Below are 13,270 nucleotides of genomic sequence, written 5' to 3' on the forward strand. Positions count from 1 at the left end.
GCGGGCCGGCTACGTAAGCCGGCAGGGTGACGTAGTCGCCTTGCGGGGCGACGTTCTTCACGTAGAAGTACGACTTCTGCCAGCGCTTCGCCGACTGGATCAGCGTGATGACGGGGAAGGGGTTGTCAGCTGCCGGCCTCCGCATCGCGATAAAGGCGCCGCTCTGAGCCGCCACGCCCTGCATGCGGGTGCCGAGCTTGGTTTGGAAGAATTTCCCCCAGAGCTTGAGGGTGGGGAGAACGCCAAGAAAGCCCTCGCACAGAGTGGCAAAGGCGGACAGCAGCACCACCCTGTTCGGGGTGAGGTGGTGCGGCTGGAGTTGATAGAACTCGAGAAAGGAGCGGAAGAAGGCGCTCGCCGGCAGGCCGAGGCCGCGCAGGAAGTGCGAGCGGAAGATTACCCGCTCGCCTTCCTCCGGCGCCGGCGTGATCTCCTTCTCCGGTGCGAGACGGACCCGCACCTGGTCCTTGCCGGGCAACCGCCGCGTCTTGCGGAGGAACTCGATGTGGTCCATATGGACGTTGGAGCCGTCCCAGTCCCCGCCGTACTGCATGATGGCGAGAAGCTGGCGAGAAAGGGAGCAGCGGCGGAGAAAGCATGGCCCTGCGGCGGCAAAGCTGCGGGGTGGAGTGAAGATTGGTGGGACGGCGCAGTGGCGAGGCGCTGCTGAGATGGAAAGGAGGAGGAAGAAGACGGCGGGGAGAAGAGGAGCGTGCGAGCGTCTGCCGCTTCCCCTCCTCCCCCTACTTATAGCCTCGTGCGGCGAAGCCGAGGAGGCGAGGGTGGGGGGAACGTGGGATTAACGGCGCCCACTCCCCCACGTCCCGCGATTATTGCGCCCTAACGGCATGCGGAAACCGCCGCCGGAAGGCGTGCGGACAGCTTTGGGCCACAGAGAATCCGCGCCTGGGCCTAGGCGTAGGAGTGGTGGGCCCCCGGCCTGCAGAGACATCCTGTCGCACGCGTGGGTTGGCAGGCTTTTTTCAGCCGGAGGATGCCACGTGGTTCGCGGGCGGCAAGCGGCCAGCCCGCAGCCCGGCGCGCGCACCAACTGACTCCCGCCTTCAGACTTTAGAAATTTCGCCAAGACGGCACGCCCAACCGAAGCCGGCTCCCAGCTACTGGCTCGTCAAGATAAGAAGCTGACCGAGATTCTCGACCTCCTCTCAACCTCGAAGCCCAACTAGCTTCGGGGACTACTGTCGGAGTAAATGGCCACGGGTAGCCTAACCGACTCGCCCTGGCTCTTCAAAAAATTATCAGGCCATTCGAGCCTCCAAGCATCCAGAGCATGGGGCCGCATTCCTCCGGCCGGCTATCCCCAAGGCCGACTACCAGAAGGCGACCCGGCCTCAAAAAACCTTCCCGAAGAAAGCTACGAGATGGCCGACTCCAGGAAGCCGGCCCCAAGAGGACCGACTCCCAGAAGCCGGCCATGAAGATGGCCGACTCCCGGAAGCCGGCCAAGACTGCATCCACATAACGGTGACAAGACGGGGCTTGGCCGCAGTACAGCCCACTACCCCCGAATCCCGGAACAGGCATGGCCGCAGGGCGTCGTACGGGTCAGCCATCCCCCGTCCAGCACGGCACTGTAGCCATGTTGACCTCAACGTCACCCACGACAAGCGCCAGTACGGCCCGCGGGCGGCGGCCTCCTTTAGCCAGAGAGACACTCGAAGGCGGCCCAACCTCCCCTAGTCGGCCAGGGGCGTAGCCGGCCCCCAATAGCTGGCTACCTCCCTCCCTCGAAACATGTGCATCATTAAGGAGACAAGACGAGGTGAGGCTACAGTGAGAGCCCACAAGGCGGCGGCACTGTAGCCACGCTTACCTCGACAAAGCCCTCGTCATCAGAGGCGAGGCAACAGTAACCAGCCGCCGACAAGGCCCCCAAGCGATGGGGCCGGCCCGTCGGCCAAGAGGCCGGCAGCCGGCGGGACCCACCAGTCGGCGGGCCCCAATGGCCGGCGGAGAAGCCGGCAAGCACAGACACTGACGGCTGGGACCCGCGCCCAGCCGGATTACCATTATACCCCTGGGGGGTAGGCCTATATAAACCCCCCGGGACATCCATGCAAAGTGTGGATCTCACATAGTTTCACACACCCCATAGAGAGAAAAGGAGAGCTAGCCTTGCCCTTCGTCTTCCCCTAGCCAAACAGCTCAAGGAGCACTTGTAGCTACTTGTATTGATCTAATGATCATGCGGAGACCCCACAGAGCAGGACTAGGGGTGTTATCTCCACGGAGAGCTACGAACCTGGGTAAGATCTGCCGGCGTGCATGTCTTCGCCTTATCCCGTTTCCAGGCACCGGCGATGTCTTACTGGCTCCCACAATGATAAGCCACCCGTTGGCATATGTCGCACCTACCACCTGACAATGCGATGGGAGGCTGGGGCCTGAGCACCACCTAGAGTGCACGCGATGGAACGAGGCTCTTGGAAGCCCCTAGCCCCCTCATCTTGGTGGTGGTCATCATTCCTTCTTGGCGGTGGCGGCAGTGGAGGATGACCAACGTTGCCTTGAGGACGATCCTTGCGACGCTGATCCCTCCAGGCACCCTTGCGAGGCTGGCCCTGCCAGTGGTCCTCACAAGGCTGATCGTGCCAGTCCTGGCGGGGGTCACGGTTGTCCCAACGTCCTCCGCCTCGGCCTCGTCCATGGCCGTAGCCTCGGTCGTTGCGCTCAGAGCGGCGACCAATGCACCCATCGCGGATGGCCCTGAGCTCCTGGTAGTCATTGGTGTTGTGGTTGTGCACGTTGTGGAAGACGCAGAACGGACGGCTGCCCTTGGATGACTCCGGGTGGTCACAGCCGCGCTTCATCTCAGGCTCGGCCGCGAGCACTGCTGGCCCCTTGCGCTTCACATCCTTGGCCTTGGCCTTCTTGTCTTCTGGGTCAGCCTCTGGAAGCTCCAGGAGGGAGAGGCGACCCTCCTCAGCTCTCATGCATTTGTTTTCCATGTTGAACATCTCCAGAGTCGTGCACAGGTCCTCCTGTATGGCAAGCTCTTCATTCATCTTGACATCGCGGACGCCGTTGGTGAACGCCGAGATGATGGCTTCGTCCGACACCATGGGAATCTTGAGGCGAACGTTGTTGAAGCGCTGGATGTATTTCTGCAGGGTCTCTCCCAGCTGCTGCTTGATGCGCCGCAGGTCACTCGCAACCGGCGGGCGGTCGCGAGTGCCCTGGAAGTTGGCGATGAAGCGCTCCCGCATCTCATCCCAGGAGGAGATCGATCCCACCAGGAGGTTCAGGAGCCACGAGCGTGCACCATCTTTGAGGTCCATGGGAAACCAGTTCGCCATGACCTTCTCGTCGCTGTTGGCCGCCTCGATGCTCAGCTCATAGAGATGCAGGAACTCGGCAGGGTCGGGAGTGCCTTCGTAGCATGGAAGCAGGTCTAGCTAGAACTTTTCCGGCTAGACGACGCTGCGCAGCTCCGGAGTGAACGTGCGGCATCCCGTCGTGGTCATGGGAACCCGCCATAGAGGCGGAGCCTGAGCCTGGCGCTCGCGCGCCACCACCGCGGTGGCACACAGTCTTGACGTGACGGTGCTGGGAGTGCACGCGCCTCCTTCCGGATGTTGCACCACCTGGCAGCTCTCCTCGTCGCACGCCGGCGGCCTGCTAGGCGAGTCATGCCGCGGAGCCTCGCGCCTTGGCTCGGGGACGATGTCTTTCATTGGCTCAGGGATGATGTCTTGCCTTGGAGGCGGACGAGGCGCACCGTAGGCCACGTCACTCAAGAGAGGCGGCGGGGGAGGCCGCGAACGAGACGGTGCAGGGGCCTCTACGCGGCGCTGACGAGCTCGGCGATGTGGTCCAGCTAGTCCTCGTAGAGGTCGTCGATCAGGCGATGGCGCAGGAGCTCACGCACCATGACCAGCACAGCCTGCGCGTTCGCCGGCCTGCGGCGAGCATGAGACGAGGAAGAAGGGACGGAGTGGCGGTGCGCCCATCATGCCGCACAGAGGGCTGCATCGATGAAGCCTGCTGCTCGTGGGCCGCGGGGCCGGTGGCAGCATTGGCCGCAGGCGATGGGGAACGGCGGGTAGCGCTGTCGCCGGCAGGCGCCGTTTGGGCGACGTGGGTGGCGAGGGCAGCCCGGCGCTTAGCACGAACTCGATGAGCATCAACCATGGAGGCGGTGGAACGGTGGCGAATCGACTAGAGGAAGGGAGGCTCCGATGCACTCCTACCTGGCACGCCAAATGTTAGATTCCGGGCTACACGGACCCTGGATAGATTTGAACTCTGGGGTGCGTGCGAAGAACTCTACCTCCCTAGTCTTCCTACTCGCCGATCTCAAAGCCTAGCTCGATGAACAGGAAGGAAATGGGACACAGCAGTTTACCCAGGTTTGGGCCACCTTGCGGTGTAAAACCCTACTCCTGCTTTGTGGAGGATTGGCCCCGAGGTGGGCTGAGGATGACTTCTATAATGGGCGAACAACCTCAGGAGGTGTGTTCTTGAGCTGGTGAGGGAGAGGATGGCCTGAATGATCCATCCCCCAGCTATGGTGGTGGCTAGGTCCTATTTATAGTGGCCTTGGTCCTCTTCCCCCAAAACGAAGGCGGGAAGGGATCCCACAAGGGCCAAATTCGAAGGGAGACAACTGGTACATCTTATCCTAACAAAAGTAGTCTTCGCTGCAAAGATGTTGGTCGTGACGCTGTGGTGGGCTCGGCGATGACCTCCGTCCTACATTCCTGGCGGTCTTGGCCGTGTTGCATGGAAATGGAAACCTTTGGCTGATTCCTCGGGACTCCGCGCCTGCGCTTGCCTCCTTGGCACCAAAGAGGAAACTACTGCACTGCGCCCGCTGGCGCCTGCCTGGCCTTGGTCGTCATGGCTCACGTCATCCAAACCTCACGAGTTGGAGGCTTGCATAGGGATCTCCGCCCCTCAGGTGCCAGCCTGAGGAAGCCGCTCCTTTTGGTGGTCTTGGCGTCGTCCGCCTTGCGAGGCTTGGCCCCTCGCGAGGGTCTTGAGTTGTCGATGTTGAAGATGGGTCGTACCAGGCCGTTGATGGAGCCACATCGTGGGCCGCAGGCAGGCAAGTCTGGGTAACCCCGTTCCCAGAACGCCGACGTACACATAGTTCATATCTATCTCTATAGTAATCATGTTGTGTGTTAAGATAATACACGAATGATGGTTTCAGTTGGCAACAATCATGATTGTATTATTCAAGTAGAGAAACAAATTCAAATTTAGTTCGAATTGCAGCGGCGGTCTGGACATTTGGAATGCACTAAAATGTTGGTATGAGTAGGTTACATCCATTATACAGCCAGCGAAAAAATTTAATTGGACATAACATGTTGAATAGCATTTGTACAGTATAACGAGACAAGACTCTCTCTTTGTGTGGTGCGAATAATTTTATTTTTTTGTTTTTTTGTTGAGGTAAGTGCGAATTGATTTTTTACGTACAATATTACACGTTAGGCTTGTCCCTAATATTCAACCCGCGCCTTGTTATATCCCAAAAATTCAGATATCGTGCTCCCAAAACTCGCGCCTTCACAACCCACGCCTTCCTATCTCGAAATTACAAAGCGCGCGAAAACTCGCTCCAGCTGCCAAATCCTGACACGTGAAATCCCCCTTCTAACCCTGAGCCGAAAGGACCGCTAGTTCAAATCAGTGGGGGTACTTTTGTAACACACCCTACATTTTGGACAAGCGTGTCCCTAAGTCATGGTTCCCACTCTCCCATCACCTCATTTTTGACATTCGAAATCCCAGGCCGCCAGAACCTCTCTGCTCCAGCCGCGAAACCCCACGGTGGCCCATGGCGTGGGCCCGGACGGCCCATCTTCACCAACAGGCTTTCAAGACCATCGCGAGGGGCCAAGCCTCACGAGGCGGACGACACAAGACCTCCTCGGGAGCGGCCTCACCAGACTGGCTCGCGAGGGGCGGAGAGATCAAGGCAAGGAAAACCTCGCGAGGTTCCAGTGACGTGAGCCATGATGATCGAGACCAGGCGGGCGCCAGCGCGCACAGTGTCCTTGCTTCCTCTTTGGTGCTAAAGGGGCAAGCGCAGGCGAGGAGTTCTGAGGCATCAGGCAAAGGTTTTCATATCGGTGCAATGAGACCAAGACCAGCAGGACCGCAAGACGGTGGTCATCGTGGAGCCCAAGACGGCGTCACCACCAGAGTCTTTGCCAGGCGAAGACTACTTTAGTCAGGATAAGCTGTACTAGCTGTCCCCTTTCAAATTGGCTGTTGTTGGCTCCCTTCCTGCTCAATATTTGGGAAGAGGACCAGGGCCTCTATAAATAGGACTAGCCACCACCATAGTAGAGAGGGGACTCGGACCATCCTCATCCGCACACCATTCACCAAGCACAAGAACACCTCTCCTCGGGAGGCTGTTCTTCCCCTTGTACTGTTCATCCTCAGCCCAAGAGGCAATCCACCACCACCACACTGGAGTAGGGTATTACACCGCAACGGTGGCCCGAACCAATATAAATCTTGTGTCTTTGTGTTCTTTGGGTTCGGCGAGCTAGTCCGTGAATTCGTGAAGCGTGTGAGGGCATGATCGGTGAGGGGGAGATCTTCGTGCGCACCCTAGTATTCGAACCTTAAGGGTTTTGCCAGAACCCGAAATCCGACATTTGGCGCGCCAGGTAGGGGTGCACCGAGGCCTTCTTCTCATCGACCCGTGCTTCGCCGCTCCACCACAACCATGTCGGACGCTCGTCGCGCCCGCGCTGAGTGTCGGGCCGCCCTCGCCGCCCGTGCCATTCAGACGGCCCCCGTCAGCGGGGCTCCCCGTTGTTCTCCATCGCCTGCCGCCAACGCAGCCACCGGCCCGGTGGGGAACGAGCAGCAATCATCCTCACTGCACCCCTCCGTGCGCCGGGACGGTCGCACCGCCACCCCGTCACTGACCCCCGCTGGTTCGTCATCCCACGCTCGTCGCGCTCCCACGGTCACGCGGGCCGCGCTACTCATGGCGCACGAGCTCCTGCGCTACCGCCTAGTCGACGGCCTCTACGAGGACTGGCTAGACCGCATCACCGAGCTCGTCAGCACCGCAGGGGGCTCCCCTCACTGTCCCTCTCGCTGCCTAGCCCCCCGCCGGCTACACGCGACTTGGCTCATGGAGCGCCTCCGCCACCTCTGCACCAAGACGGCACCCTGGCGCCAAGACGCACGGCTCCGCGGCGCGACCCGCCGCGCCAAGCACCCGCGCGTGAAGAAAGAAGCTGTCAAGAAGTCCCTCGGCTGCAGGAGAACGCCCCACCGCTCCTCGCACCACCACGTTAGGATCGCTTGCCGTGGCAGGGCCTTGCACCGCTTGCCGTGGCGGCGCGCGGGCACCAAGATCAAGCTCCACCTCCATGACGGGCCCCGTGACCACGGCAGGCTGCCGTGCCTTCACCGCCGAGCTGCGTAGCGTTGCATGGCTGGGCAAGTTCAAGCCAGATCTGCCTCCTTGCTACGACGACACCCCCGACCCCACGGAGTTCCTGCAGCTCTACGAACTGAGCATCGAGGCGGCTAACGGCGACAAGAAAGTCATGGCAAACTGGTTCCCCATGGCTCTCAAGGATGGTGCCCGCTCCTGGCTCCTGAACCTGCCTCCTGGCTCCATCTCCTCCTGGAATGAGATGCGTGACCGCTTCGTCGCCAACTTCCAGGGCACTCGCGACCGTCCCCCGGCCGCGGGTGACCTGCGCCGCAGCAAGCAACAACTAGGGGAGACCCTCCAAAAGTACATCCAGCGCTTCAACAACGTTCGCCTCAAGATCCCCAAGGTGACGGACGAGGACATCATCTCCGTGTTCTGGCGTCCGCGACGTCAAGATGAAGGAGGAGCTCGCCATCCACGAGGAGTTGTGCACATCCCTGGAGCTGTTCAACCTGGCGACAAAGTGCGCAAGGGCTGAGGAAGGGCGCCTTTCCCTCCTCGAGCTCCCGGCTGCTAACCCGGAGGAGAAGAAAGCCAAGGCCAAGGACGTGAAGCGCAAGGGAGTCGCCGTGCTCGCGGCGGAGCCGGACACGAAATGCGGCAGGGACCAGCCCGAGTCATCCAAGAGCAGCCGACCGTTCTGCGCCTTCCACAACGTGCACAGCCACAACACCAACGATTGTCAAGAGCTCAGGGCCATCCGCGACGGACGCTTCGGTGGACGCCCCGAGCGCAACGACCGAGGCTACGGCCGAGGAGGAGGACGTGGCGGAGGACGCTGGGACGACCGGGGCCTGCGCCAGGAGTGGGGCGACTGGCCTCGTGAGGACCGCTGGCAGGATCAGCCTCGCAAGGGCGCCTAGAGGGATCAGCCTCGTGAGGATCTTCCTCAAGGCAATGCTGGGGTTCCTCCGCTGCCGCCGCCACCAAGAAGGAACGATGACCGCCATCAAGATGAGGGGGCTGGGGGCTTCCAGGAGCCGCGTGCTATCGCCTGCATCTTGGGTGGAGCTCAAGCCCCGGCCTCTCAACGCATCTTCAAGCAGTTTGCCCACGAGGTGAACGCAGACCTCCCTAGGCTCGAGGCCACACGCCCGCTCAGGTGGTCCAAGTGCGCCATCACCTTCAGCTCGATAGATCAGCTCAAGTGCGTGGCAACCGCTGGGGTCCTCCCGATGCTTTGTTCGCCTGTCATCAGCAAAGTGCAAGTCACCAAGACCCTCATCGACGGCGGCGCCGGGCTCAACGTCTTGTCCGTCAACATGTTTGACGGTCTCCAAGTGCCCTACGACCAGCTTCAGCCTACCAAGCCTTTCTCGGGAGTGACCGACGGTTCCACCATGCCGTTAGGGCAGGTCCGCCTCCCTGTCACCTTCGGAGAACGCAACAACTAGCGCATCAAGCTCATCGACTTCGACATCGCCCACATTCGTCTACCATACAATGCCATCCTCGGGTATCCAGCCCTGGCCAAGGTCATGCCGGTCATGCACCACGGCTACAACGTCCTCCAGATGCCAGGAAGTGGCGGGATCATCACAGTCCCCTGCGAAGAAAGAGATGCGGTGTGCTCCCTCGAGCGTGCCTTCCAAGCAGCGTCAATCGAAGACCCCGACAACAATGCAGCTCAAGCCATCCCCAAGAAGAAGAAGCAACTGCTCCGCGCCGGACCTCTAGAGAGCGGCACCGCAAGTGGTACCTCGTCAGAATCAGCGCCCGTGCTTGGGGCACCTTCTTCCCTAGCATAGGAAGGCACACCCGGCGCCCTCCTCGGGCAGGGCTCGGGGGCTCTCTTCTGGAGGGCCTCATACCTTGTCGACATCACGAGGAAGGCGCTGGGGCACCACGTGGAGGCGTGCTTCGTGGCACGTTTCCCTCAGGAAGACAATGGGCGAGGAGCACCCAACGCTCGAGAGTTCATCACCAAGACCACTCAGGAACTGCAAGAAGCAAGAGCCATGTGCGGCGGCCGGCGCTCACCCGCCGCAGCTCCCCATCCAGGCGAGGATGGCGGGTTGCGCGTCTGCATCGACATTCCAGGGCTCAACAGAGCCGCATCTCAAGAGCCCTTCCGGCCTTCGCGCGTGGGACGCTACGAGGGCCCACCTCACAGCTACGTTCGCATGCCTTTTGGCCTGCCGAGCGTGGCTTCCACCTTCCAGCGTAACATGCGGAGCATCCTGGCGGCTCAGGAGGCCAGGCACCATGCAGTCCTGGCGGAGATGGAGACGGTCCTCAAGGAACCGCTTGGACCCCCAGAGTCTCCTGAGGATCAGGGCCCCGGTGGCTCGTGAGGAGCAACCCCTGCACCACGCATCTTCAGCTGCCTTAACACCCCTTTATCAACAGAACCAGGTGACACTTTCCATGTTTATTCAGCTAGGAGCGCCCTCAGGGCTGCATCATTCCCAGGCCGCGTGGGTCCGTCCCTGTGGCATGTATCCCTTTTTATGTCTTTAGCTTACCTTGCTGAGGGCGCCTCTCGGGCTGCATCATCCCCAAGCCGCTCGGGCCTGACCCAGTGGCATGTATCGTCCCTGCATTTACTTGGGCCAGTTTGCTTTCCATGCTATCTATGACTATCACCTGCTTGATTGTCACCTACCATGGGAGCCGCGCGCCGATTGTGTCGGGTGGTAGGTGCGACATATGCCAACGGGTGGCTTATCATAGTGGGTGCCAGTAAGACGTCGCCGGTGCCTGGAAACGGGATGAGGCGAAGACATGCACGCCGGCGGATCTTACCCAGGTTCGGGGCTCTCCGAGGAGATAACACCCCTAGTCCTGCTCTGCGGGGTCTCCGCATGATCACTAGACCAGGAAGAGTAGCTACAATCGCTCCTAGAGCTGTTGGGTTCAAGGGAGAAGAAGAACAAGGCTAGCTCTTGCTTCCCTCTCTCTATGGTGTGTGTGTAATGCTAAGAAGCCAACCCTTTGCATGGGTCCCCCGGGGGTTTATATAGGCCTACCCCCCGGGGGTACAATTGTAATCCGACTGGGCACTGGTCCCAGCCGTCAGTGTCTACTGTGACACCCAAAATTTTTATTTGGCTTTTTCAAACTTTTATTTGATTTGAGGGAGGTTATTTAAATTTTTCTTCTAAAGAACTCTCCCTCTCAAAAAATTTCTTTTATGCCAAGTGTTTTGTTTGGATTCACCCAAGACTTGATTTTTGGTCTTGGAGGTTTTTCCATCTTATTTGGACTCAAAACCAAATGCTTTTCATTTAGGATATTTCTTTTGAAAAATCTTTTAAATAGCCCTATGGCATTTGGAGTGATCTTTTCCCCTTTCAAAAATCCCCTCATGCCATGACATGAGTGGAAACAACCTCCCATAAGCCATCTCCCATCTTTGTGTCAAGATATACTTCAAATCCAGCAAGTTGAACCTCCCCATAATTTCTCTTCCATTTATTTCTTATCAAAAATAATTTCTGCCCTCTACTTTGGCTATTGGAGATTTACAAAGGAGCTACCATTTCTACTTTGAGTTTGGCCTCCAAACAAATTTCCCTAGCTAGTCCTTAGAGCCCTCAACCAAGATCCATGAAGATCCACTGGTCTCCAGTTCAAATATTTCAAATTGTGCTTGCTGCAAGTTGGACCATATTTGCCAAATTTGATGAAATTCAATTGTTTTCTCCTCCTAAAAATCTGAGAAAATCCAGGCAGCCTCTGGATGCATTGAGAGGTCACCTCACCAAGTCCCAGCTCCAGAAAAAAATTTCTTCATGCCAAATCATTTCGTCGAACACCTGAAGGGCACTGTTTCTGTCAAGTTCAGAAGTTCAGTAAACAGTTTCAGGAGCTGCTGTCGTTTTCTTCAGAACCTTTCGTCGATCTCGCCAGTAGCCTCGGTGGCGCCTTGCTCCCTGTTCCCTCCTTCTTATCCCTACGCCGCACAATCGCCTGGAGGCTTGCGGGCGTCGGCGACGAGCAGGAGGAGGTGCGCCACCCCGTGAGCGACGGCAGCAGCGGCTTTGCGGCTGCCAGAGAGGGGCGCAGCGTTGGACGGCGCCGTCCAGCGCCGCCCAAGCCACCGGAGGCCGCCGCGTGGCCACTCACTCACCTGTGCGCACTGCAGTCAGTCGTCGTGAACTGGTAGGCGCGGAGCGCGCTCTCTGCCGCCGCCATGCCCGTACGGCCGCCCCGTCGAGGATCGGCGCATTACGCCAAGCCCGACCGAGGTTTAGCGGGGGAACGGCACCAGTGATCCTCCCTGATGGTGCCTAGCCGCTTAAACCCCCTGCCCAACCTCTGCCTCGCCGTAATCGCTCGCCGGAGCTACCCCGTTCACGGCCACCCCCTCGGATCGCCTATAAAAGGAGGTCCCGAGCTTGAACTCGAACCCACACCACCTCTACGCACCACCAATACCACGCCAAGCAACTGGGCAGCCCCCAAGGGAGCCTTCTTCCCCAACTCCGGCCGCCTCGACCCGCCACGGGACCCAGCTCGATTCACCCCCGTGCGTACACCCCTACCCCTCAGCTCTTGCCAGCAGCCTTCCAGTACATCCACTCTTCTGACCCGCGCTTCAATTTGGAGTTTGCAGCACCATCGGAGTACTCCACCATCGCCCGAACCACCGTCCGCCGGAGAAAGTGTCGCCGTCGACGTGGTGCTCGCCGACGTCCAAGTCCACCACCCACCGACGCGGAAGAACACCCTGAACCTCTTGGTACCCTCCGATCTCCCTGCCTCGCCGTGGTTCGACGCCGGCGACCACCGCAGCCTTCGGGCGCCGGCGAACTCCGTTGGGAGTTTTAAACCTGACGGGTGGGACCCCCCCGTCAGCCTCTCTCTTTTCCCCCTTCGAACCATTTTCTGGTAGCGCCTTCGGGCAAAATGCGCTTTCTCTTTGGGCTGGCGCATTTCCTACCGAACCGTTTTCTGGTTTTTCAAACAAGTCCCTGTTTCTTTTCTGTTTCATCACAGATCAGTCCTTGGACTAAAACCCTTATAACTTTTTAATAAAAGATGATTTTTGATTGATTCTTTTTCTGTCAGTCTTATAATTTTGTCTAGTTTTTTATAGTATTTATTTGGAAAAAATTTGGAACAATTTTTGTGCACGCGACGATTTTCACGTTAGTGTACGGTTTCGTTTACCGTAGGTTCCGGAGGAGGTGACGGAGCCGCGAACTTCGCCGAGCTAGACTCCGACTTCTTCGAACGAGGCAAGCATGTTTGAACCTTTGATATGATAGGTGTTTTGCATGTTTGCTTGAATGGTTTGTGCATGGCATGTGAGCATCGGTGAGAAATGACCTGATCATGTGGTGACATGAAAGGTAGTAAGATGGTATTGTTGTAGCATGCCAGTCTTACGTCATCCGATAAACTCCGACGTTAACGTGGACTGAGTCACGTTACCGTCCTTCCCCTTTCGTGCTGCTACATGTCTTCTGAAAAGAATACGTTTTAGTAAGTTGTTAACCTCTTTCCTTGTACACACCAAATAGAGGGGCCGGGATGAGGGTTCCATGGCCCTGGATTAAAGCCAGTCATCCGTTCAGGGGGCATGGGTGTTTCCGGTTGGGACCGAGAGGGGGGCACCCCTTAGAGCGCGCGTTTATAAATTTGATCCCATGCTACGCGAGGTTGTAGCCTCCCCGTCTCAAAGTTTTTCTTGAACGTTGCCGAGGGTGATTCCTGGCATCGGAATGTTGAATGGGTGTGTACTGGTTAGATGTGTTTGTCCTAAAACACCGTAAACGGAACTAGTCCCTTGTGACTACTGAAATCCGTTGGCTGTGTTAAGAGTACAAACTCTGCAGAGTCAAATCCTTCCGAGTCATCGTGTCCATGGTCAAGGACCTCGGC

This window comes from Triticum aestivum, chromosome 3D (genome assembly GCF_018294505.1).
Source record: "Triticum aestivum cultivar Chinese Spring chromosome 3D, IWGSC CS RefSeq v2.1, whole genome shotgun sequence".
Taxonomy (NCBI): domain Eukaryota; kingdom Viridiplantae; phylum Streptophyta; class Magnoliopsida; order Poales; family Poaceae; genus Triticum; species Triticum aestivum.